Raw genomic sequence first — 24,318 nt, 5'->3', positions numbered from 1 at the left:
TTTAACTTTAGAATTTTTCTCACTCTCACTTTCAAATTAGAAGAAAGTCTTTTAGACTGAATTTACTATAGAAAACCTAACCATAAGCTAATATTTTCGGTTTTCTCCAAGGCTATTTAATGGTTAAAAACCTCACTAGTGCAATGTAATTTTTAACAAAGGCTTCATTGTATTTCATAGACTATTTAACAACCATTATTGGATTCCAAATATTGGTAAGGCTAAATAAGTCTAAAGGAAAATGACTCCTATAGCACACTTTGAAACATTCTTATTTCTAAGTTTGGTTATCCATTATTGAAGTCCACCAATGCTAAAGTTCATCCAAAAAGGTTTTACTTCAACTAAAAATGAAGCTCTCTTTAACAACAATCTTTAGTTTCTTGCCATTTGATTCAAGATGGAGCATTTAATTCCTTTAGAGAGATGGCTACCAATTTTTAAAAGTTGGAAAAGTTTGATGGTGATAACTTTATAAGATGGTAGTAAAAGATGCACATTATACACACAACCCTCAATATGGCCTATGTTTTTACCATTCGCAAACCAAAAGAGAAAGAAGATGAAACAAGAGATGAAACCCATGAAAATAAATGAGAAAATTATGATTACACATGTAAGGGATGCATTTTAAAAGGTATGTTTGACTCAATTTTTGATACATACATCAATTGCATAACAGCTAAAGAATTGTAGGATAAACTTGATGCTAGATACATAAAAAAGGATACAAATAGCAAAAAGTTTCTAATGACTAGGTGGAATTTGTTTAAAATCATTGATACAAAACTAATTATGGAACAATTTACTGAAATTGAAGTAATCGTAAACAAGTTCAAACAGTATAAATGGACATGATTGAATTTTTCATAGTATCATCAATCACTGTAAACTTTCATCCACCAAGAAATATTGTTGGGAATTGAACATTAAAGATCAAAGGATAAAGTAATGAAATCTAAAATTTTTTCCATCCCCAAATCTTAATAAGTTTTTCTACCCACCTTTTTTTTATTTATTTTTTATCTTTTTCACACAAACAAGATTCGGTAAAGGCAGATTTTACTTACTTTACTTGTGATGGTATTAAGAACACTTTAAGAAATACCAATCTCAGTAGCTAGATATTTCAATTTTGAGTTACTTCTAGCCTTTAATAGCAATCCACATGAACAAGGTTAAAGAACTTCATCAAGGGATAGAAGTAACTCAAAATTAAAATATCTAGCTACTGAGATTAGTCAACTGCCTCATTTTGTGTTTTCATTCAATTGTTCTCAACATATGAGTTGTCTATTCTCTTATAATATTCCAAAAAAGGAGGAGGCTTAAGTTCTTTATATAGAGATAAAGGGTAAAGCAAAGTCCTAGGATATTAAGGTTTTTTTATGCTTAATTTTATTCTTAATAGAATAACCCCTTGACCAAATCCTATTCTCAATAGGATTATTACCTTAGCTAACCATACAATGTCTATTTAATATTGGGCTTTTGCATGTTTCTCTATAGTAGGTTTTAACCCAATAAATTAAGTCTAACTTAATTTATCCCAATTTTAATCTTTCACACCATGTCTTATGGTGTGAGACCCATTAGGTTCCTTAACATGTTGGTAATAAATATAAGATTATAATCATTGGTTTAGATTAGATGAATCAAAACTATTTTGGCTTCACTTCTTAATTAATCAATCTTATATTCATAGATTATAATCAATACTAACCATATTGCCATAACCTCCAATTGCTAAGAAATGTCAATGTGGTTTTTTCAACCTATCTGTGAATGGTTTTGCAGTATAATTAATATCCCTTTATCACTTAATATGTCGGTTTAACATTGAGTATGAATTAGTGTCTACTCAATCTTGTTCAATCATATTAAGGCTTAACTTTGAAACTAACTCTCGAATAAGTTTTAGAACAATTCTAAAACCTTATTCCACTTTGGCCAAAGATTTCTCAAGTTAATTCATTCAAGACTAAGTGAGATATTTACTTGATCATATAAAATGATGAATCCTATATTGATTACTTTATGCATTTTTATATGCCTCATGTGATACCCAAAAATACCTGATTAGTATCCTTGATTAGAACCATGAGTAAAGTCAAAGTATAACATTTATCATATAATATCATAAGTAATTCCAAGTCAAAGGATCACTTAATAACTATCGCATGAGAATGTTGCTATAGACACTATGTGAACTACCATATAACATTCTCATCTTGGATCATGTTCAATGAACTTTTTCTTGTAACAAGTACATACATTTAGCTCAAGTTTATCCCAACTGCAACCTATGAGAATGGTTGCTTGCTTCAAAAGCAAGAGCATAGCCATATACAGGTTGTAGCACTTTTTATTAATATCTTTTCTTAACAAACCATCAACTAGGAACAATTTAAAAAAATTCTTTAATGCAATGATGATCTTATGACTATAATCTCATTTTAATTTTTTTACAAAGCCTATTTATTCTAAGGACTTATCTATAAGAAGTAAGTAATATCAATTATATACATACAATCTCATAGATAAAGAATGCCTTATATAGTAATGCTAAATATGACATGTATCCCATAGTCAATCCGATTGATAATAGGACATACACAACATCTCCTATTTGCATTAATACCAATTGCCTTGGTATCCAATAGTGAACACTTTCATGTAGCAATTATGGGATAATGTATAGTAAAAGTATGTACTAGATTTATCCTTTGTGGGAACTCATTATACTTTTGTATCATTTCTCTTGATTATTTCTATAATCAAATGGTGATGCCTCAATACATATCTAGATCATTTTTTAGATTTTGATTCTTTTTGCTTATGCAATGGCTCTATTATTCTCAACAATGTTCAAAATTATAGAGCTCAACTTTTGAACTTTCTTGATTTAAAATTCTCCTTTTGCTACCTCAAAGAAAGAATTGTATTTGGCATGGGTTTATAGAATTAGTAGTCATATTATGTTTGAAACTCTTTCAAACTAATTGCATCATCATATAGAGTAAAACATAATCATTTTGTAACTTGTTATTATCCATGTTAAATGGTAGCTAAATGTGAAGCAACCATTTATATTGTTTTTGACTTTTCTATAAACTAAAACATATAATACATAGTATCTAAATATGATAGATGTAATTTTTTATTGTATTCTATTCATGGTATGTCTTTTTTCTTATGTCTTGTGACACATACCTTTGGAGATATTCATGTAATATAACATAGACAAATATCGTTATGTTAAACTTTTTTAGCGTCTTGTCTATGTTTATGCTATATAACATAGGCAAAGGATCTATTCTTAGATTCTACTATGCTAAACCCTTTTAGCACCTTGATTATGTTTATGCATTAGGAGAGCTATGCAACCTTTAGACCTATCCTTATATATCCTTATTGCATTATGTGTGTTGCCTCTCTTATAACTATTATGGAAATCTTCTTTGGATAACTAAATCTACTATAGATTGTAACATAGGTACTTGGTTTCCAATGAGCTCTATCAATATAAAGCATCACTAAAACAATTTTACTCCCACTAACTTCTTGTACACACAAGGTTCATCATTATCTTTATTGATATGAAACTCTTTTGATTTCCCATAAAATCAAATGTTCCAACACCTTTTGTAGTCTCATCAATTATTAGAAATGCATCTTTTTCCACAAGAAATTAATATTTCTTTAAAGATTAATGTATCCTACTCATCTTTCAAAGTTTATGAGTACTTTGCACTCAAAGCCTTTGTCTCTTGTTTTAGTTCTATTAATATTTATCCAACTAAGCTCCAAGCCTTTTAAATGATGCATACTTCACATAAGTCATACATTTTCAAATCCTTTAATTATAAAATGTGTGGCATCTTGCAATTCTATATCTCATATGTTATCATGCCAATAGATTTGGATGAAACCTTTGTTTAGTAGGTAAATGGTAGTTTCTAGGATATATCCCTAAAAGAAGTAAGAAGAGTAAAACCCCATCTCAAGGATAGGACCATGTCCAACAAAGTTTGGTTTCTCTATTTAGAAATATTAACTTTGGTTGTATAGTTTCTAATGGAGTCCACAGTGAGAAAATCCAATTTTCTTTTAGATAACCCAAAGTTCTTAGCTTAAGTTTTCCACCTTGATCAAATTTTTGCTTAAGATACTTTGCCAATTCAATTTTTAATCTCACTTTTAAAATTTTTAAACTTTTTCAAAGATTTAGACTTATGCTTTACTCGATAAACATAACCATACCTTGAATGAACTTTAGTGAATGTGAGTGAAGTTGAAACATCTTGCTCTTAGCATTCAGATTCATTTGACAATCTACATATGAATACATAAGTCCAAGAAGCATACAAGCTCTTTCTTTTTTCAAGTAAAACATGATTTGGTCATTTTTCAAAGCAAAAACAATTCACATGTTGCATAAGATTCATAGCCATAAGGATCAAGATATCCTTTTTATGAAATGTTGTGATTCTTGTTTATTTAATATAAATAAGTCTACAATATCACATTAAAGATCGATTTGGTCATCTAACTTACTTTTTCCTGGCATTTATATTGAGAATTTGAGTTTATACTTTTCTTTAGTTCCTCAAATTTGTCATATATATGAGAACTTCATTTAGTATCCAATACTAATGACTAAAAAATTTTCTTAATCATAACTTTTATGTGAAGTGGAAACTTCACTAAGTATTTTCTTTTCTAAGCTAACCAAGTAAAACTTTTAATTTTATCTTCTAGCAGCTTATCTTGACATTGCATAACAAGTGCCCTTGTTTTTGTTCCTCTTTATTCTACCTCTTGAGCTAAGGGCCTTAGCAATTTAGGTTTCTTGACATTCCTTGATTTTTTTCTTCTAAAAAAAATCATTCTTAATTTTAGAAGATGAAACAAGAACAAAAATACCCTTTTGGTGTTGCTTTAGAAACTTAAAACTCATGATATACAATATCACATATTTGGCTTTACCAATATCATCTTTATGATTTTCATAATTTTCTAATGTTTCTTAATATCCTCAACAAGGATAGGTAGAATCAAACAAACAAATTCTTTTATTGCTTGAGAACTATTCTCAAGTCATGATACCAATCCAAGTAGTTTTAGCCAAGTTGGCATCATATATGCCTCAAAGTGATAAGTTATTATTCTATATTTTAGAAACTATACAAAAAGTGATAAATTATTATTCTATATTCTAGAAACTATACAAATATTGTTAGCTCAAGTGTAGATAAGTAATCTAAGAGGGGGTTGAATTGGATTTTCTCCAAATTCTTCCCAAAAATAGATTTCAAGATATTTGAATGGAAAATTAAAATCAATATGCTCTTTGATGAAAATGTGATGCAATAATCAACAATTAATGAACCTAGAAGCAAATATAAACAACAATCAAAGTAAAAAGAATAGGAATAGAGAAATCAAATACAAGAATTTATAAAGGTTCGATCTTTCTCCAAAGGTACCTACTTCATCTTATTTAGCCTCACTTGCTAAAGAATTGAATCCACTACTTAATGAAATTCTTACAAAAAGTAATCCCTATCTTTTCTAGGCTCAAGATAGCAACCTTTACCTTTTTTACGATTCCACCAAATATCACTACAAAGTTCTTAAGAGAATACCTCACCTCTTATTCTTTAATCCAAAAAAAATACCACATCTTTTGCTCTCCAAACTCATTTGAATACAAAGGCTCTTTTGCAAACAAAGAAATACCTCTCTAAGGCTATGTGTTCGCCTGGTTTAACTACAAGGAATGATGAATAAACAATAAGAATAATTTGGATACAACAAATACATATAGACTTCAAAGCTATAAAACTTTTGATTTCTTGATAGATTGAATGTAGAACTTGTTGGTGCTTTCTCTCCTCTTTCTCTTGGCTTCAATGGTGTTGGAAGAGTTCTAATTTATATAAAAAATGAGTTTGTAGTTGTTAGGGATGGTTTGGTGTTGAAAATACCCGTAGAAGATTTGAAAAACTAGCCATATAAAGCATTTTGGACAAGACCCAATCGATTGGTTTTTGGACCTAATCGATCCTGTCATAGACCCAATCGATCCTGTATTGTAGGGGATCGATCCTGTAGGCTACCCAATCGATTCTGTATTGTAGGGAATTGATTGGATTTACTAGTTTTTCAACTTGGTGGCTTTCTAGAAAAATACCCAATCGATCTTGTCAAAGAGGGGATCAATCTTATCTTGTAAACCCTTGACCCAATCGATCTTGTGCTATAGAGGATCGATTGGTTTTGTTAAAAATTGAACTTGAAAGCTTTCTAGATGAAAAATCAGTTGATTATATGCAAGAGGGGATCAATCCTGTCAAGCAAGGGATTGATCCTTTCTTCCCATTTTTGCACAACATTTTTAAACCATGGAAAAAGGTTTATTTATAATCTAAAACAAATTTTCACTTAATAAAAACACTTAAAAACATTTTTCTAAGTTCTAGCAATTTAAACAACATTTTGTAAAAAAATTATATATTTAGTACAAAAATAATAGAAAATAAGAACAATGTACTAAATTAATCTTTTGCAAAATCACAATCAAGCTTATTTAGCTTAATGTATTATCATTTCAAAATAAAGATCAATTCAAGGCTAACAATCTCCCCTTTTTTGATATGACAAAACTTAAAAATAAATTTGCTTGATGAAAAAACATTTTAGGTATGAAAGCCATTTTCAAAAATCATTTTGAAAAACTTTCCCTTAAACAATATATAGCAAAACTTAATCAAATTAACACAACTCAAAATACATTTGTTAAAGCAATATAACAATTAAGACACATAAACATATGCATATCAAGCACAAGCAAATTTGTTCACAAAATATTCTCCCTTTTTTTGTCATAGCAAAAAGTTATTAGCAAATATTCATTTCTCCCCCTTTTTATCATTTTAAAAGAAAGAGATCAATTTAAGACATTGGACAAAATGCAAGAGCAAATAATATCAAGAGCATAATGAATGCATGTATTCAAGTGTAATATGCACAATGAAGTTCACATACATTTATTCAATTATAAAGCATAAAAATATAAAGTGTATCTAATAAAAACATTTTAGCACAAAGTCATTCACATTTACTACATGAAACTTATGAGCAAAAGGATAAAAGAATGATATACATGCAATTGATAAATAAGGTTTTTATAGCATGTGCTTAGAACCTAAAACATAAATATCATTTAAGCATACATTCAAGCACATGTATTTAAGTTCATGCCAAATGTTAAAGATAAAAATTCTTAAAGATATGTTATAAAAAAGAATACCAATTGTTATCGTAAACAAGTCATTTTAATCCAAACAAAATTGTATTATAAGATTTTTCCCTTTTTAAAATAAGGATTAATAAATTTAAGGCACACAAAATTTTGTATGAAAGGTACAAATTATTTCAAAGATAAGCACATAAACAAGCATCAATGAAAGTTCAAAAGATTTTTAGCAATTTTGTCCAACAACTTTTAAGAAGCAAAAAATTTTCATGCATTTGAAAAATTCAATCAATAAATTAAAATGATAAAAACAATCTTCAATAAGCATATCCTATTCAAACAAAAACCATAAGCTTATATGTAATATAATGAAACATGAGTACTAATGAGGTTCAATCATCACGTCATAATAAAAAATTATATAAGTATGATTTTTCAAACATGATGAACACATATGCTATGTTAAAGAATAATGGAGGCATAATTATTCAAATATATTTCTAATTATTTCAATGCAAAGTAATATACTCAATCCAAACATATACAAGTATTCAAACATATATTTCAATTAAAGTCATGCAAGCATATACAAAAAAAAAACCTTAGCAATATACCTAATTCAAAAAATATGCAAACATTTAGGCACAATTTGATAAATACTATGTCAATGTTTTCAATCCATGAACATATAGAAAATTTCAAATCATAAGTTCATAATCTATGAGTCAAAACAATTAAAGTTCAAGAAATCAATATATTCAACTCATAGCCATGTTTAAAGCTTTTATCTAAAACAAATATTCGTGCATTAAAAATTATTAATCTCATTAAAGCAATTAAGAACTAGCCATTTACCCATTATGGTGGATTTTATGGGACCCACGACTTAAAGAAATGGAAGAAAACGTATAAGAGGAAGCATTTTGAAGCTTTATAGCTTAAAAAGCCAAAGTACTGTAGGATAATAAAAGACAATTGGCATAAGGACAAAGCATCAAATTGAAGCAAAAACTAAGAGATACCGTGGGAAATTTGATGAAGTGGGGCCGGGTGAATTTTTATGGGCTTGCATTGGAAATAGAGAGACTAAACAAGGACTTGTAGTGTATCCAGCTATAAGGAAACAATATGAATAAAATGGCAAGGGAAAGGAATCAAAGCACTATTTGAGCATCTTGGTGAAAAAAAAGGAAGTTTATTGGCTCCAACAATCCAGAATAGCTTGGCTCAAAGAGGGGGATAAGAATACAAGTTGTTTCCATGCATAAGCTAATCAATGGAGGAAAATTAATAGAATTGACGAGATAGAGGATGAAAATGGGTAGTGGCATGAAGGTGAAATAGCTAAGGTTGATCAAGCCATGAGGTATTTCAAAGAGATATTTCGGACACAAAGAAAACACAAGCTCGAAGAAATCCTTAAGGCAATAAAGATTTGTGTGACAGATGAGATGAACACACTCATGTTATCAAAATTTACACCAAATGAGATCTATGATGCTATGACATAGATCCACCCAATGAAAGCATTTGGATTAAACTATATGCTTGCATTGTTTTTTCATAAATATCGGCATATTATTGGTACAGATGTTTTAGATTATTACCTTTTTATGTTAAATGGGGAAGAGAATGTAGAAAAGATTAATGACACTCATATTGTGTTAATTCTTAAACTCATTAAGCCTAGAAAAATGACCTAGTTTCGACCTATTAGTCTTTATAATGTTATGTATAAAATCATAGCAAAAACTCTTGCTAACAGGGTAAAACGGGTGCTTCCTTATTGCATTAATGAAAACCAAAGTGCCTTTGTCCTATGTAGGTTAATCACTGATAATGTTATTATTGCTTATGAGTTGTTGCATGCAATGAAATTGAAAAAGCAAAGAAGGAGAAAAGGATTGGGGGCTTTGAAGCTTGATATAAGTAAAGGCCTATTATAAAGTAGAATGAGATATTATTGTAGCTGTTATGGGTAAATTAAGCTTCAAAGGTCGGTGGATATATTTGATGATGCAATGTGTGAAAACGGTTTGATATAATATTGTGTCTAAAGATGTTGTGATTGATATTATTTATCCAGAAATAAGACTTCAACAAGGGGATCCTTTATCACCATACTAGTTCCTAATCTATACAGAAGGATTATTTATTTTATTGATAAAGTACAAGAATGAAAGATTGTTAAAAAGGGTTTGAGCTAGTAGGAATGGGCCAAGAATTGCTTATCTTTTCTTCGCAATGATAGTTTGCTGTTCATAAGAGCAAACTAGATTGAAAGTGAAAGGGTAAGACACTTGTTAAAGATCTATTAAGATGATTTTAGGTAAAAGATCAACTACGCTAAATTAGGACTATTTTTTCAGCAAGAATACCGGTATAGCCAATCAAAAGATGATAAAAACTAGCTTTAGAGTCCAAATCACATACAATCTAGAGAAGTACTTTGGGAATGGTAGACAAGATGAGATAAAGGGTAGATAGTTGTAGTCAACAATGGACCTCTAATGGGGACAAAGAAGTGTTCATCAAGCTAATGTTACAATCCATGTCTTTATATTCAATGTCGTGCTTCCTACTTACAAGTGGCCTATGTCATGAAATGGATATGATAATAAGTAATTATTGGTGGGGTTGTGGAACCAATAGAAGAGGAATACATTGGGTATGTTAGAAGAATTTATGCCGAAGAAAGAGTGATGGTGGAATAGGGTTTTAGGGATATAGAGTCCTTCAATATGGCTTTCCTAGCAAAGCAGGGGTGGAGGCTACTGCACAAAAAAGAAACATTAGTTTATAGTGTGATGAAAGCAAAATACTATCCTAATACTTCCTTGTTTGAAGTAAAAATGGGGCACAACACTTTTTACATTTGGAGGAGTATCTGTAAATGGTTAAAATTGTTGGAATTAGGGATAAGATGAAAAGTGGGGGATGGTACCAAAATCAATATATGAAGGGACCCATGGTTACTTAAGAATGGAAATTTCAAGCCACAACTGAAGGAAGGAGTCACCCAAGTTGATACTAGGGTGTATGAGCTTATCAAGGATAACATAAATGATTAGGACAACAACAGGCTAGCTAGTCTTTTTCATCCAGATACGGTTGCTAAGGTGCTATTGATCCCTTTTAATAGTTTTGGAAAACAAGATGTGATGTATGGCATTATAGCAGGGATGGTCGTTATAACGTTAGGAGTGGTTATAAACTAATTTGATTGGCATTAAATGAGGCTAATGCTAACCAAACTAGAACAGAAGGAGAAGGAGATGCATATGAGGCTGAACTTTAGTAAAAGTTTTGGGGGACATGTGTCCCTAGCAACCTAAAGGTTTTTGCATGGGGTTTGGCCTATGAATTTTTACCAGTTTATGCCAATCTACATATCAAGAAGTTAGTAAGGTGTAAGCGTGAAGATGAATGAACATTGAATGTAATTTTAACTTGTCTAAGTGCTGTAGTAGTGTAGAAAGCATCTGATGTAACAATACATATCGAAGGACAACACCTACAAAACGTAAAAGAGTGGATGAAACTTTTGGTAATGGTTGTTAATGCAAATAAGTTGGAAAGTATGATTATCTTTTCCTAGGCCATTTGGAATAATAGAAACGATGAGGTGATCAATAATGTTAAAAGGATAGTTAAAGAGACTATGAAGTTTATAGAGATGTATTTGGAGCAATACTAGTAGGTGTAGGAATGGCAACAGGTATCGAAAAGGCAAAAAGAGGTTAAATGGCTGAAGTTCATAGAAAATATGATAAAACTTAATTTTGATAGGGCATTCAGTACTAGGCAGAACATAGGTGGTATTTGTATTATGGCGAGGGATCATCTTGGCCAAGTATTAAGATGTTTGCATATACATATATGAGGCTATAGGGATTTAATCATTATGGAGGTGTAAGTGGTAGTGGAAGTAGTAAAATACATAGTTGAAATGGGGTTTCAAAGAATTGAACTAAAAGGTGATGCTTTAATGGTTATACAATAGATAGCATAGCAGGAAATGATTATATCTTTTGTGGGAAATCTGATTGAACAAGCTTCCCAAAAGCTAAAAAGTTTCATGGCATGAATGTGCAATCATGTTAACAAATGGGGGAATAAAGCTACTCACAATCTAGCAAGAATGGCTCTAAATACCAATGCAACTATATACTAGATTGAAGATTGTTTGGAGATTATTAGTGGGATTATCAAATAGGATTTTAGATGATTTCATTATAGTTCTTCTGCTCAGGAAAGGAAAAAAAGAACTAGACACGAATATCAATCAAAGTGCATAATCAATACAAGCTTTTAAGAATATTAAAACAATCTTTACAAATGGCTTGGTGACAATTTGTGCAATGTTTTCATAATTTCAAGCACAAGATCATATATTTGCACATCATTAAAAATATATTGATATAGGCATTTAAAACAAATAAGAATCTTAAGCACATATCAAATCAAGCATTTATCAAAGAATATATTAAACATTACGTATGGTTTACTTGGAATAAGATAAAATAATCAATTAATCATATACCTATAAAGTTTAGATTTAACACATTTTCCTAGATCCTTATCAGACTTTGTTGTTGTGCTCATTTGTCTTTGAATTCTCCAATTCACTTCATTTGAGCAAAACTATGCTTGATTGATGAAGATGCTTTACTTGCTATACTTGAAATCCCAAAAAAATTATTGACTCATTTTTCCACATCTCAAGTTTTCATAGCATAAACTTAGAAAAATTCTTGACAAAGAAATATTCATTAGTAACATCGAGAAGATCAATTGATAATGATTGTACCAATTGTTAGAAAATGAACTCTATGTTCTATGTCATTAGAGGTAAAGGAAAATTTATTCACCAAGTACAAGTTGCCAATAGCAAATGAGATATATATATATGTATATATATATATAAGAACTTAAGCTAAAGCCCATGTATCAAGTTAAGTATCAAATATCATAATATTGGCACTAAAGCAAAAGTTCTAACATGCAAAAATCATTCCTTTTAGACCATATAGAAATAATGAAATCAAAGAAAACATATTCAATATTCGTGTATTCAAGAAATTACCAAAGAATATGTCAAGATAAATTTTAGGCCATGTAAAAAATTTGAAGTAATGAGGAAGACATATTTATCATCAAAACATATTAAAAAAATTTTAGCCTAAAAGTATAAATATGTCTACACAAATTATAGGCCATCATGAACAATGATTTAAGGTAAACATAAGCATCATAAGAAAATCATTCACTTAAGTCATGTTGAAAACATGTCAAGTCAAGATAAATCATATTAATCTAGGCATGCACTTGACAAGAACAATAGATAAGGTAACAATATATTTCATTTACAAACAAGTAGTTCATCGTGCATCAATTGAAAACCTTAAGGCAAATGATCAATCAATTGAGCATAAGAGCAAGTGAAAAAAAATCACAAATTTTGATAAATCACTTAAGCACAAAAGAAAGAATATTTCACGAATATTTTGCAAGATCAAGATATATATAATTAGGCATTTTAAACCACAAACAATAAGGTCAAGTTGAATAAAAAATTACACAAGCATATTATCTTGACCAAGATTATAGATGAACTAAGAATCAATATATTTCATTTAAGTTTAAGTTCATTAATTCATAAACATGAAATAATAAATGTCTTAAATCAGCAATTAAAGACAACTATAAAGTATATTTCAAGATTATTTCATAAGAAATCAAGAGATAAGGAATTCAACTATCAATATATGCTACACAAAATGTACTAAAGCAATAAGAATCATATTTGCAACACCAAACTCATGTAAACAAATTTTTTTATGCCAAACAACATAGCATAAATCATTCAAAGCTTAATATATATAAGATTTTTATATATTTTTTTGCACTTTAAAACTCATTTTTGCTTGAAAAATACCTTGATAAATATCAAAACTAGTCAAACCAATTTTTAACTAACTTAAACCATTCCAACAAATTTCAAATAACAAAACAAAATTATTCAAGTGATCATTTAGCTTTAAAAACACGAAAATAAAAAGTCAACTTTTAGACCCCATATTTCCTTGAAAAAGTCTACCAAGATGGGCAACTGTATTTAAACTCATATTTAAGCTCATTAAATCATTTGAAAAAAATGTGATATCACAATATGAAAGTGTCCAATTGGTTTTTATGTCCATAAATGCTTAAAAATAAGATTTGACCTTTTAAGCTCTGAAAGCCTTTATAACTTACATGTAACATTATGAACAATTGAAACATTGTGAGTTATCAAGTTTTCTTTGTTTGAACAAGTTAAAAACATTGAACTCAAAACATTCACATTCATTTTGCAATTAAAACTTTTTAAAACAAAATTTCATATTTTAAGGCTTGACTCTAGCAAAAATCATTTTTAAAGTAAAATTTAAAAACCTCTAAATCATTAAGCTTTGAGTGCTCTCTCTAAGTTTGTGCATAAATATAAATATAATTAAGTACACAATTTACCACACCAAGCACTAATAATAATTTCACAAAGCGTGATATCATCAATATCAAACATTCGAAAGAAATTCATGCTTATGCACAAGTTCTAAAAATAAACATATTTGAAGAATATACAAAATCAATTTCACCAACAATAACCAAATATCAAGATCATTCATGCAATCCCATTCTCAAGAGCATTCATATAGCATAAGCACATGCAATCCCACAAATCTATTAGAGCATTCATGAATTTTCTTAAAAATATATCTCAAGCAAATCAAACATAATTTCAACAAGCATCACAATCATGTACTTAAAAGAAAAAATAAATGCATACTTAATTCAAGCTCACATTTTCTCAATACTAAACAATTCAAAATATATCTCATAGAATCAATTTGCCACAACAAAAGGTAACCAAATTTCAAATTCAATTCAAATAAAAATTTGGCTTCGGAGTTACCTATCTCTATTGTGTGTTTAGAGTATCTATATTCAAAAGCATATTGTAGCTCTTTGTTCTAGCACACTTACAAGAGGCATTCTTCATTTGATTTTTGGTATCCAAATTACTTTGAGTCCTTGACAGTTAGTGACTAAGTCTCTAGTTCCTTGTGGAATCCATACTTGTCTAATTCTAAATGGGACAAATTGCTATTTTTCATATAACTTGTAAGTGCACAGGTCAAGTAATAAAATGGAAGTATTTTAGTATCATCTTCTAAAATATTGTAGATTGTAAATGTTACGTTGCTCTCAATTACCAAAGGTGAAAGCCTAAAATCTTATATCTAAACAGTTGAAAATTTAAGGATTGATTACAAAATAAAGAAAAAAAAATTAAGAAGCAGTGTAAGCTTAGATCTTGACTTCGCAAACTATCACTTGGGAAGTAAAAGAATATAGCTAAAAACAAATGAAAAAAACTTAGAAAATAGGAACACTTGATGAAGGCCAAATGGTATAAGATTGCATAAAAAAACAAGGAAACTAAATTGCTTGAAATCTTGTAAAGAAAAGCAAGGGCTGAAACTTGTAAAGAAATAGAGTAGGAATACTTGAATCAAACTTGTAAAATAATGCTTGCCAAAATTAAGAATGTAAAACAAGATTTGAAATCTAAAAAGTAATGCGAAAGAGATTTTGGAAAAATAGTTCTTTGATTGAAAAAAAATCATTTAAAGAACAAAGCTTTTGTAGTTATTAGTAAATCTGTTACCTAAGCTAATAACTAAACTAAAGAGAAAAGAATTAAAGAACTAAAGAAAGAAGAGAAAAATGAGATAAAGGATGATGGAATGGGGTGAAAAGCTTTCCTATTTATAGTGAGAGATTAAGCCAATAGGGTAAATAATGCAAGAGTTTAACTTTAATTCAAATAGGGATGGATGAGAGCTATCTTGAGCTTTAAAGTAGCATGATCGAATAAGACTCTTCTTTTTTAAGAATGCTTGGCCAAATGGGATGTTTAGGAAGCAATCTTGGCCTTTGATCATTGCTTGATGCAAACTCGATTAAATCTCCAATTTTGGTTTGACTAAGACGGGTTTCAAGGCAAAGTAATTGACTTTTATCCAAACTATTAAGGATTTAGCTTGAAAATCTTCAAAGAGATGAACAAAAGAATCAGTTTCCAACATAAACATCATTGGCCAAATCCCTTATTGTTCTTCTAGGCTTGAAAGTCCTCAATTGATCATTATCTTTTTCTTGGATTTGAAATAGATTCATGATAAAGTCATTGTGCCTTTAAAATTGTTTGAAACTCTTCTTAAGATTGGTGTGGCTAAATAGGATAAGGTGATGGAATCCTTGAAGTTGCAAACTCTTTTAAACTTGCATTATCTTCTTTTACAAATGTCTAGGCCAAATGTCAAGGGAGTTTCCTTGTACACTTCAAACACTTGCTTTGCCTCATGGTTGCATGATGGGAAGTAAAAAGGTTCGGTTGCCATCTTCCCTTGCATGACCAAATTTGCCTTTTCATACATGCTTGGATGAAAAACAATTCTAAGACCTTAAATCCCTAAAATCATGAAAACAACTTATATGGTACCAAAATTGACCAAAAATTAAAATTTTGCACCAATTTTAAGTATTAAAAATATTATAATTTTTAATGCTATCACATACACCCATACTTAAATCTTTGCTTATCCTCCAGCAAAAAACTGAAATCAACAAAACTAAAAACTATTATACATACTCACAAAGTAAAAAATTACATAAAATTCTTGTCATGTACTATTACATAATGCAAAGCTAAGTATAAAGATAAAGTTATAAGAAATTCCTTCAAAAACAAGCTCCCAATATCTTATGCATCTTTACACATATACATTTACTCATTATTTAATTCATACATATAACTCAAGCAAAATGAATGCAAAACATTTCATCACATTTCAATTTAAAGATAAAATAGACTTAATATGTTCACTTTCCCTTTCCCTCTCTACTAGTGCTAGACTTACATACTTGACTCAAGATCAAATTCTTTTAGGCTTATAATGTAAGGTTTGGGTCAAGATAGGAAAAATGAAATTTAGGCTCAAAATCCTAAGCTTACTTTTTTTAACTTTCTTGGACTTTGAACATTTGAGAGCTCTTATTTTTTTATTTAAATTATAGCCATTTTTGGCTTTGCCTTTGCTTTTGCCATTTTCTTTTCTTTTCATTCCTTGCACCTCCATTCTTCCCAAAATCATAATCATGTCTATAATACACAAGTAAGCACAATTGAGTCAGGTAAACAAAAGAAAGAATAATAATCAAAGAAAAGACTTATTGGCTTATTATGTGGTTGAATTGAAACAAAAAAAAGAGAATAATATAACAGGTTTAAAATAAAAGGTACTAGGGATGCAGTATAACAAGGTGGCTTGAAAAAGGCTTAAATAATCCAAAAAATTGCCTAGATCATCTCTTAAGTTAAATACAATCTAAGGTTTCACCTTGAAGGTTGAGTAGGTGAATTCTATAGCATTTATTCATATCCTTAAATCTCATGCAAATCCATATCTCACAAACTTTCATAAAAATCATAACATTTCATTAAAAGAGAATTGAAGCATATGCACAAACATCATATCCAAAGAGAAACATGCTTAAGAATTCTTTTAAAGTTCCATTATATTCGTAATCATCTTCATACCATACTTTAGCCAATCTTGGAAATTTATGTAAAATCAACTAAGTGTGCATAATAATGAAATCTAGTATGTTAATTTGGTTTGAAAACAAAAATAAGATCACAATTTTCAAATAGCATTTATGTTCAAAAAGCTTTTCCCCCCTCACACTTAAATTAAACACTACAAAAAATAGGAAAAAAAAATACTCCCTGAATTTACTTAAGGTCGATTTCCATTGGTATGAGTCATTCTTTTCACTTCATTTCATTAAAACATACCTATCTTAATAAAAATAAAGAAAACATAAACCATAAAAATAAAATATGGGTTGCCTCCCAAACAATGTCAGTTTTGATCAAGCTTGACTGTTTCTAAATTTATGGAATCACCTTTTCCCTTTAAGAGGGAGTTTACCTTGTTGCATCATTCTTTGAGAAATGATATAAATAGAATTGGTTGTAGAAGGTGTTCTATCTTTCCTAACAAGAATAACATAAACAAAGCTTAAGTTCATTATAGTGTTGACATTGCTGGAGCTAGGGGTTGCCAAATGATTTTGAATCATAAGGTTAGAAAGTTTATCTACTAAGTCAAACTCCTTAAGGTTTTCTTTTACCTTGACTGTATTTACATTATCTTCATCTGTAAACACACCGTACCCTTTAATCATAAACTGTAGCTTCTTATTTTTTAATCTAAGGGTAAAGCTAGAGTTGTAGACATCTATTAATGCTTTGGTAGTCAACAGGAAAGGTCTCTCTAATAGTAATGGAGCTTTATCATCATTTATGTTTAAAACAACAAAATCCATAAGAAAAGCATATTTACTAACTTTCATAAGCATATTTTTAATCTTCCTTGTGGTAACTTAGTAGATTGGTTAACAAATTTAAGGTTGAACTTTGCATGCAACTCTCCACACTTTAGCTACATAAAAATATTCAAAGGCATTAGGTTTACAATAGAACAAAGACTATAAAGAGAATCATCAAATTTTAAATGTCTAATTTTGTAAGGAATAGTAAAACTTCCTAGATCTTTTTTCTTTTTAGGCAAGAGTTGCTAAAGTTCAGGGCTGCAATCTTTAAGAAACGTGGCTTCTTTTAATTCTTTGAATAGTTTATTTTGAATAAGCTTTGGATAAGGTGGTGTTATATTGAAATACTACATATACATTCTAGCAATCATCTTTGGCTTTGTTTACAATTCCTCTTGGACTTCTTCCTCTTAATCTTTTTTTTTCTTGTTGATATTCTCTTTGGACTGCCTTTTCTTGAATTGTTTCTTAAACTACTTTTCAAGCTTAGGTTGAATACTTTCTAATAGTGCTCTCCCTATTTGTAATAGCATTTGCCCTTTTTTAGTATACTCTTCAATGTAAAGATCTTTTTCATATTCCATTTAAGCTTTTTCTTCCTTAGGGTCTTCCTCATTAGGTTCAATGTTTTTAAGGGCTTTTAATGCCATTGGGTTAAAACCTTCTAGAATTTCTCTTTGAAATCTTATGAGTTATTCATCTTCTAATATGTCCTCATTTTCCATAAAATCTACTTCGGGTTATTTTACAAAATTAGAGAGGTTTATCATTATAGGTTCTTCCATAAAATCATCATACTCATTAGAATCCCTTATCCTAACATCTCTCAAAGAATAGATAGCATTACATTCTTTCTTACCTTATTTTTTTAAGTTAGATTTAGTATTGCTAGGCAAGGTACCTATAAGATTGTTGGCTATGGCTTAGGCTAGTTAACCTATTCGATTTTCAAGGTTCTTGATTGATGCAGGTTGGCTTTGAAAGTTGGCATTGTTGGCTTGCATCAATTAAGTCAACATAACCTTAAAACTTGGTTTCTTTTCTTATGGTGGATTATAAGTTAGTGGATTTGGGCAGTAGTTGTTGTTTTGGTTATTGGTAGGTTAGTGGTTTGATTGATTCTAAGAAAAATTTATGTGGTTTCATCATCTAAGGTTCTAGGTATTACTATAGGGATTGTGGTTAGGTTTAGATTATTGAATGTATTGGATAGGTTCTATCTTGAATTGGCATATTTTGTTGGAATGTGGTCCTTCACATATATCACAAGACACAAAGGAGTTTTGGATTGCATTCACATGGTTGGTTTAAGGTTAGGTTCTTAAGGCTTCTATTTTTTTAGTTAGGGTGGCTAACTACGAATTGATGGAGGTAATTGCATCTATCTCAAATAAACCAGTAGACTTTTACTTATACCTTTTCTCTACATGCCCTATTGGTAGCTGTTAGTAGCTATCTCTTCAATCAATTCATTGGCTTCTTCAGAAGTCTTGCTCATAATTTTCCTTTCAAGAGTTGAGTCAAAAGTGGTTCTCATGGGTGGTGTGAGACCATTGTAAAAAATTTATATTTGCAACCATTAGGGTAATCCATGATGTGGACACTTTCTTAACAAATTTTTGGATCTTTCCCATGCATCATATAGTGTTTCACCATTTGCTTGCAGAAATGTGGTGATCTCATTCCTAAGCTTTGCCATTTTAGCTAATAGGAAAAATTGTATAAAAAACTTTTATACCAAATCATCCCATTTAGTGATTGAGCCAGGTGGTAGTGATGTCAACCAACTCTTTGCTTTGTCCCTGAAAGAAAAAAGAAATAGTCTTGGTCCAATAACTTCATCAGAAACACCATAATAGTGAAAAGTATTATATAATTCAAGAAAATTAGAAAAATGAAGGTTAGGATAGTTGCTAGCTAGTCCTCCAAACTATATAAAAATTTGGACCATTTGTATTATTGAAGGCTTGATCTCAAAGTTGTTTACTTGAATTGCTGGCCTTCTAATAGATGGTTGAAATCTATCAGAATTGGGAATTGCATAGTCCCTTAAGGTTTTTTGAGCCTTATTGTTTGCATTGGCCATTGATGTTGGTGTAGGTGGTGCTGATTGCTTTTTTCTTTATCTTTTGAACATTCTTTCAATTTCTTGATTAACTCGAGCTAAGTTAACACTTTTGGATATGCGCATACAAATAAAAAAAGTTCATAGAAAAGAAAAATAAAAGTAAATAAAAAAAAAGAGTTTAGAATATAAGAGTTTAAGAAATCTTTATTGATATTGAGAACACTACTATAATCCCTGGCAACAATGCCAAAATCTTGATTGCTACTTTTCGTATAGCTTGCAAGTGCACAAATTAAGTAATAAAATGGAACTAATCTAGTATCGTCTTCCAACAGACTATATATTGTAAATGTTAAGTTGCTCTCAATTACCAAAGGTGAAAGCCTAAAATCTTATATCTAACCAATTGAAAATTTAGGGGTTGACTGCAAAATAAAGGAAAGAAAAAAAAATTAAGAAGCAATGTAGGCTTAGATCTTGATTTCACCAACTGTTACTTGGGAAGTAAAAGAATATAGCCAAAAACTAAAGAAAATAAATTAGAAAATAGGAACACTTGATGAAGGCCAAATGGTATAAGATTGCCTAAAAGAACAAAGAAACTAAATTGCATGAAATCTTGTAAAGAAAAGCAATAGCCAAAACTTGTAAAGAAATAGAGTAGGAATACTTAAATCAAACTTGTAAAAGAATGCTTGCCAAAATTAAGAATGTAAAACAAGATTTGAAACCTAAAAAGTAATGCAAAAGAGATTTTAGAAAAATACTTTTTTGATTGAAAAAAAATCATTTAAAGAACAAAGCTTTTATAGTTATTGACAAGTCTGTCACCTATGCCAATAACTAAACTAAAGAGAAAAGAACTAAAGAACTAAAAAGAGAAAGAAGAATGAGATGGGGGATGCTGGAATAGGGTAAATGGCTTTTTTATTTATAGTGAGTGATTTAGCCAAAAGGGTAAAGAATGTAAGAGTTTAACTTTAATTCAAATAGTGATTGATGAGAGTTATATTAATCTTCAATGTAGCATGAACGAATGAGACTCTTCCTTTTCAAGAATGCTTAGCCAAGTGGGATGTTTAGGAAGCAATCTTGATCTTTGATCATTGCTTGATGCAAACTTGATTAAATCTCCATTTTTAGTTCAGCTAAGATGGGTTTTAAAGCAAAGTGATTAACTTTTATCCAAATTCTTAACGATGTAGGTTGAAAATCTTCAAGAGATGAACAAAAAAATCTTTTTCCAACACAAACATCCTTGGCCGAATCCCTTAGTGTTCTTTTAAGGGTGAAAGTCATCAATTGATTGTTATCTTCTTCTTAGATTTGAAATAGTCGCATGATAGAGCCTTTTTGCCTTTAAAATTACATGTAACTCTCTTTAAGATTGGTGTGGCCAAATAAAATAAGGAGATGAAATCCTTGAAGTTGCAAACTTTTTTAAACTTGCATTATCCTCTCTTGCAAATGTCTTAGTTGAATGTCAAGGGAGTGTCCTTGTGCACTTCAAACACTTGCTTTATCATATGGTTGTATGATGAGAAGCAAAAAGGTTCAATTGCCATCTTCCCTTGCATGACCAAATTTGCCTTTTTATACATGGCTTGCATGAAAAACAATTGCAAGACCTTAAATCCCTAAAATCATGAAAACAACTTAAATCATGCAAAAATCGACCAAAAATTAAATTTTGCACCTATTTTAAGTATTACAAATACTATAATTTTTAATGCCATCAGGGACTTTCCTTTTTATAAGACAAGTGGATATAGAATGATCATGAAATTTATAATAATTGCATTTGCTCATTTTAACATGTTAGGGATTATTTAAAACTCTTTGTAACTCGTTAAATTTCTTTTTCAAATCAAAATTTTCTTTTTCCAAAATTTCATTTTTCTTATGAAAGCTTCAAAATCCATTTTTAACTTTTCATTTTCTTTTTCAAAAATATTCTTTGTATTTATTAAGAAATCATTTTTAACATTCAATTTTGAAATCATTTTTTTATATTTCATTCTCATTGACTCAAATTCAATAACTAACTTATCAAATGCATCTTGTGATTCATTAAAAGTATATGAATTTGAATCACTAGAGTTAAAGGTTACCTTGGGCTCTTTAATGGCCATGGACATGATGCATGTTGGTTAGAGGCTTACCTTTCACTTATTAAACATTGTAATCTATAAGGCATATCTCCATTCATTTTTTCAAGCTTGTCCTAAATCTCCTGGAAGGTTGAACAATTTGAGATCATGTTGAAATTGTAAGAATCTAAAGCTCCATAGAGAATGCACTTGGCATTAGCATAATCTAATATTTGTTTCATGTAGTTCACATCTTTTAGAGGAGTTCCAAGCCTTCTTTCTATTATGAATCATACTAAAAAATCTTGAGCCATGATAAATACTTTCATCCTCATTTTTCGTTCACAAAACTCATATTTATCAAATATTGGAGCATTAAGGACTTTTTCACTATCTTGGAAAATATGTTGAGCCATAGTATCTTTTCCTCTAAGATTAGTAAACCTACAAAAAATAAAGTCCAAGTTATGATGCCAATTGTTAACTCACTTATAGATAAGTAATCTAAGAAGGGGGTGAATTGGATTTTCTCAAAATTCTTCCTAAAAATAGATTTCAAAATGTTTGAATGGAAAATTAAAATCAATATGCTCTTTGATGAAAGTATGACGCAATAATCAACAATTAATGAACGTAAAAGTAAATACAAACAACAACCAAAGTTAGGAGTGTAAGGGTAGAGAAATCAAACACAAGAATTTATTGAGGTTCAATTTTTCTCTAAAAGCACATACGTCTTCTCCCTTATCCTCACTTGCCAAAGAGTTGAATATACTACTTGAAGAAATTTTTACAAGAAGCAATCCTTATCTTTTCTAGGCTCAAGATAGCAACCTCTACCTTTTGTAAGATTCTACCCAATATCATTAGAAAATTCTCAAGAGGATACCTCACCTTACTCTCTAACCCTAAGAGTGTAACATACCTCTTGCTCTCTAAACTCCTTTGAATACAAAGGCTCTTTTGCAAATAATGAAATACCTTTCTAAGGCTATGTGTTTGCCTAGTTTAAGTACAAGGAATAATGAATGAACAATAAGAATAATTTGGATACAACAAATACAAAGATATAGTCTTTAAAGCTTTAAAACTCTTAATTTCTTGAGAGATTGAATGTAGACTTGTTATTATTTTCTCTTTTCTTTCTCTTTGCTTAAATGGTGTTTGAAGAGTCCTATTTATAGAGAAAATTAGTTTGTAGCCATTAGCAATGGTTTGATATTGAAAGTAGCTATTGAAGATTTGAAAAACTAGCCATTTGAAGCATTCTAGACAAGACCCAATTGATTGGTTTTTGGACCTAATTGATCTTGTATTATAGGGGATCGATTTTGTAAGCTACCCAATCAATCATGTATTGTAGCAGATTGATTGTTTTTGCTAGTTTTTCAACTTGGTGGCTTTCTGGATAAATACCCAATCGATCTCGTACCATAGAGGATCAATTGGTGTTTGCTAAAAATTGGACTTGAAAGCTTTGTAGATGAAAAATCAATCGATCCTATGCAAGAGGGGGTCAATCCTTTCAACCAGGGGATTGATCCTATCTTTTAAGAGATCGATCCCTTTTTCCCATTTTTGTGCAAAATGTTTTTAAACCATGGAAAAAAGTTTTTTTATGATTTAAAAGAAATTTTCACTTAACAAAAACACTTAAAAATATTTTTGCAAGTTCTAGCTAAATGAAGAATATTTTGTAAACAAATTATGTATTTAGTACAACAATAATAAAACATAAGAGCAAGTACTAAACTAATGTTTTTTTTGCAAAATCACAATCAAGCTTATTTAGCTTAATGTTTTGTTATTTCAAAATGAAGATCAATTCAAGGCTAACAAATATAAAGTATAAATAAGTAAAAGTCATATCGCATTAAAACAATTTAGATATGATCTTTTGTCTTTTAATTGGTCACTCCAACTATTTTCTTCAAATTAATAGCCCTCACTACTAATTGACAAAAATAATATTTTTCTAGTAGGCTAGAATCTCACTTAGTTTATCATTGTTATAACGTATCTATCTAGAGACTTAATCGCTAGACGTAAAAATTAGAAATCGTGAATGTAGACACCTAATTTTATTTGAAATATTTTATCACTTTAACTCGAGTTCAATTTTGCAATGGGTCATGATCATAATTTTTTGAGCCATTACACAATCCATTTTCAAATGCTTTGATATGAGGCCCAATATGAGCCCCATAGTAAGGTTTGTTGTGTGGGCTTGAATGAATGCCTAATAAAATGCTCGAAATAAAAGGCCCAATGAGAGATTTGTCCTCAAAGCCCATTGATAGCCTGTTATTGGCCATTAAAAAAAAAGTAAAAAAATAAGAAAATTAAAAAAATTAAATTAAAAAATGTATAAATAATATAAAAATAAAATAAATAATAAATTTTAAAACATATATAAATAAAAAAAACCCAAAACAACAAAAGGCTTGTTCAAA

At 29.8% G+C, this 24,318-nt stretch overlaps 1 non-coding gene across 1 annotated transcript; it reads left to right on the top strand.

Annotated features, from left to right (window-relative positions):
- The first annotated feature begins 19,293 nt into the window (after positions 1 to 19,293).
- LOC149518431 (small nucleolar RNA R71) lies at positions 19,294 to 19,400 on the top strand. The gene has a single exon (XR_016343381.1). It is a non-coding gene; the product is annotated as a small nucleolar RNA R71 (small nucleolar RNA).
- Positions 19,401 to 24,318: the final 4,918 nt, after the last annotated feature.

The sequence above is a fragment of the Durio zibethinus genome, chromosome 6, assembly GCF_047325235.1.
Source record: "Durio zibethinus cultivar Kanyao isolate XHJ-2024 chromosome 6, ASM4732523v1, whole genome shotgun sequence".
Taxonomy (NCBI): domain Eukaryota; kingdom Viridiplantae; phylum Streptophyta; class Magnoliopsida; order Malvales; family Malvaceae; genus Durio; species Durio zibethinus.
This window is presented reverse-complemented; position numbering and strand designations above follow the sequence as displayed.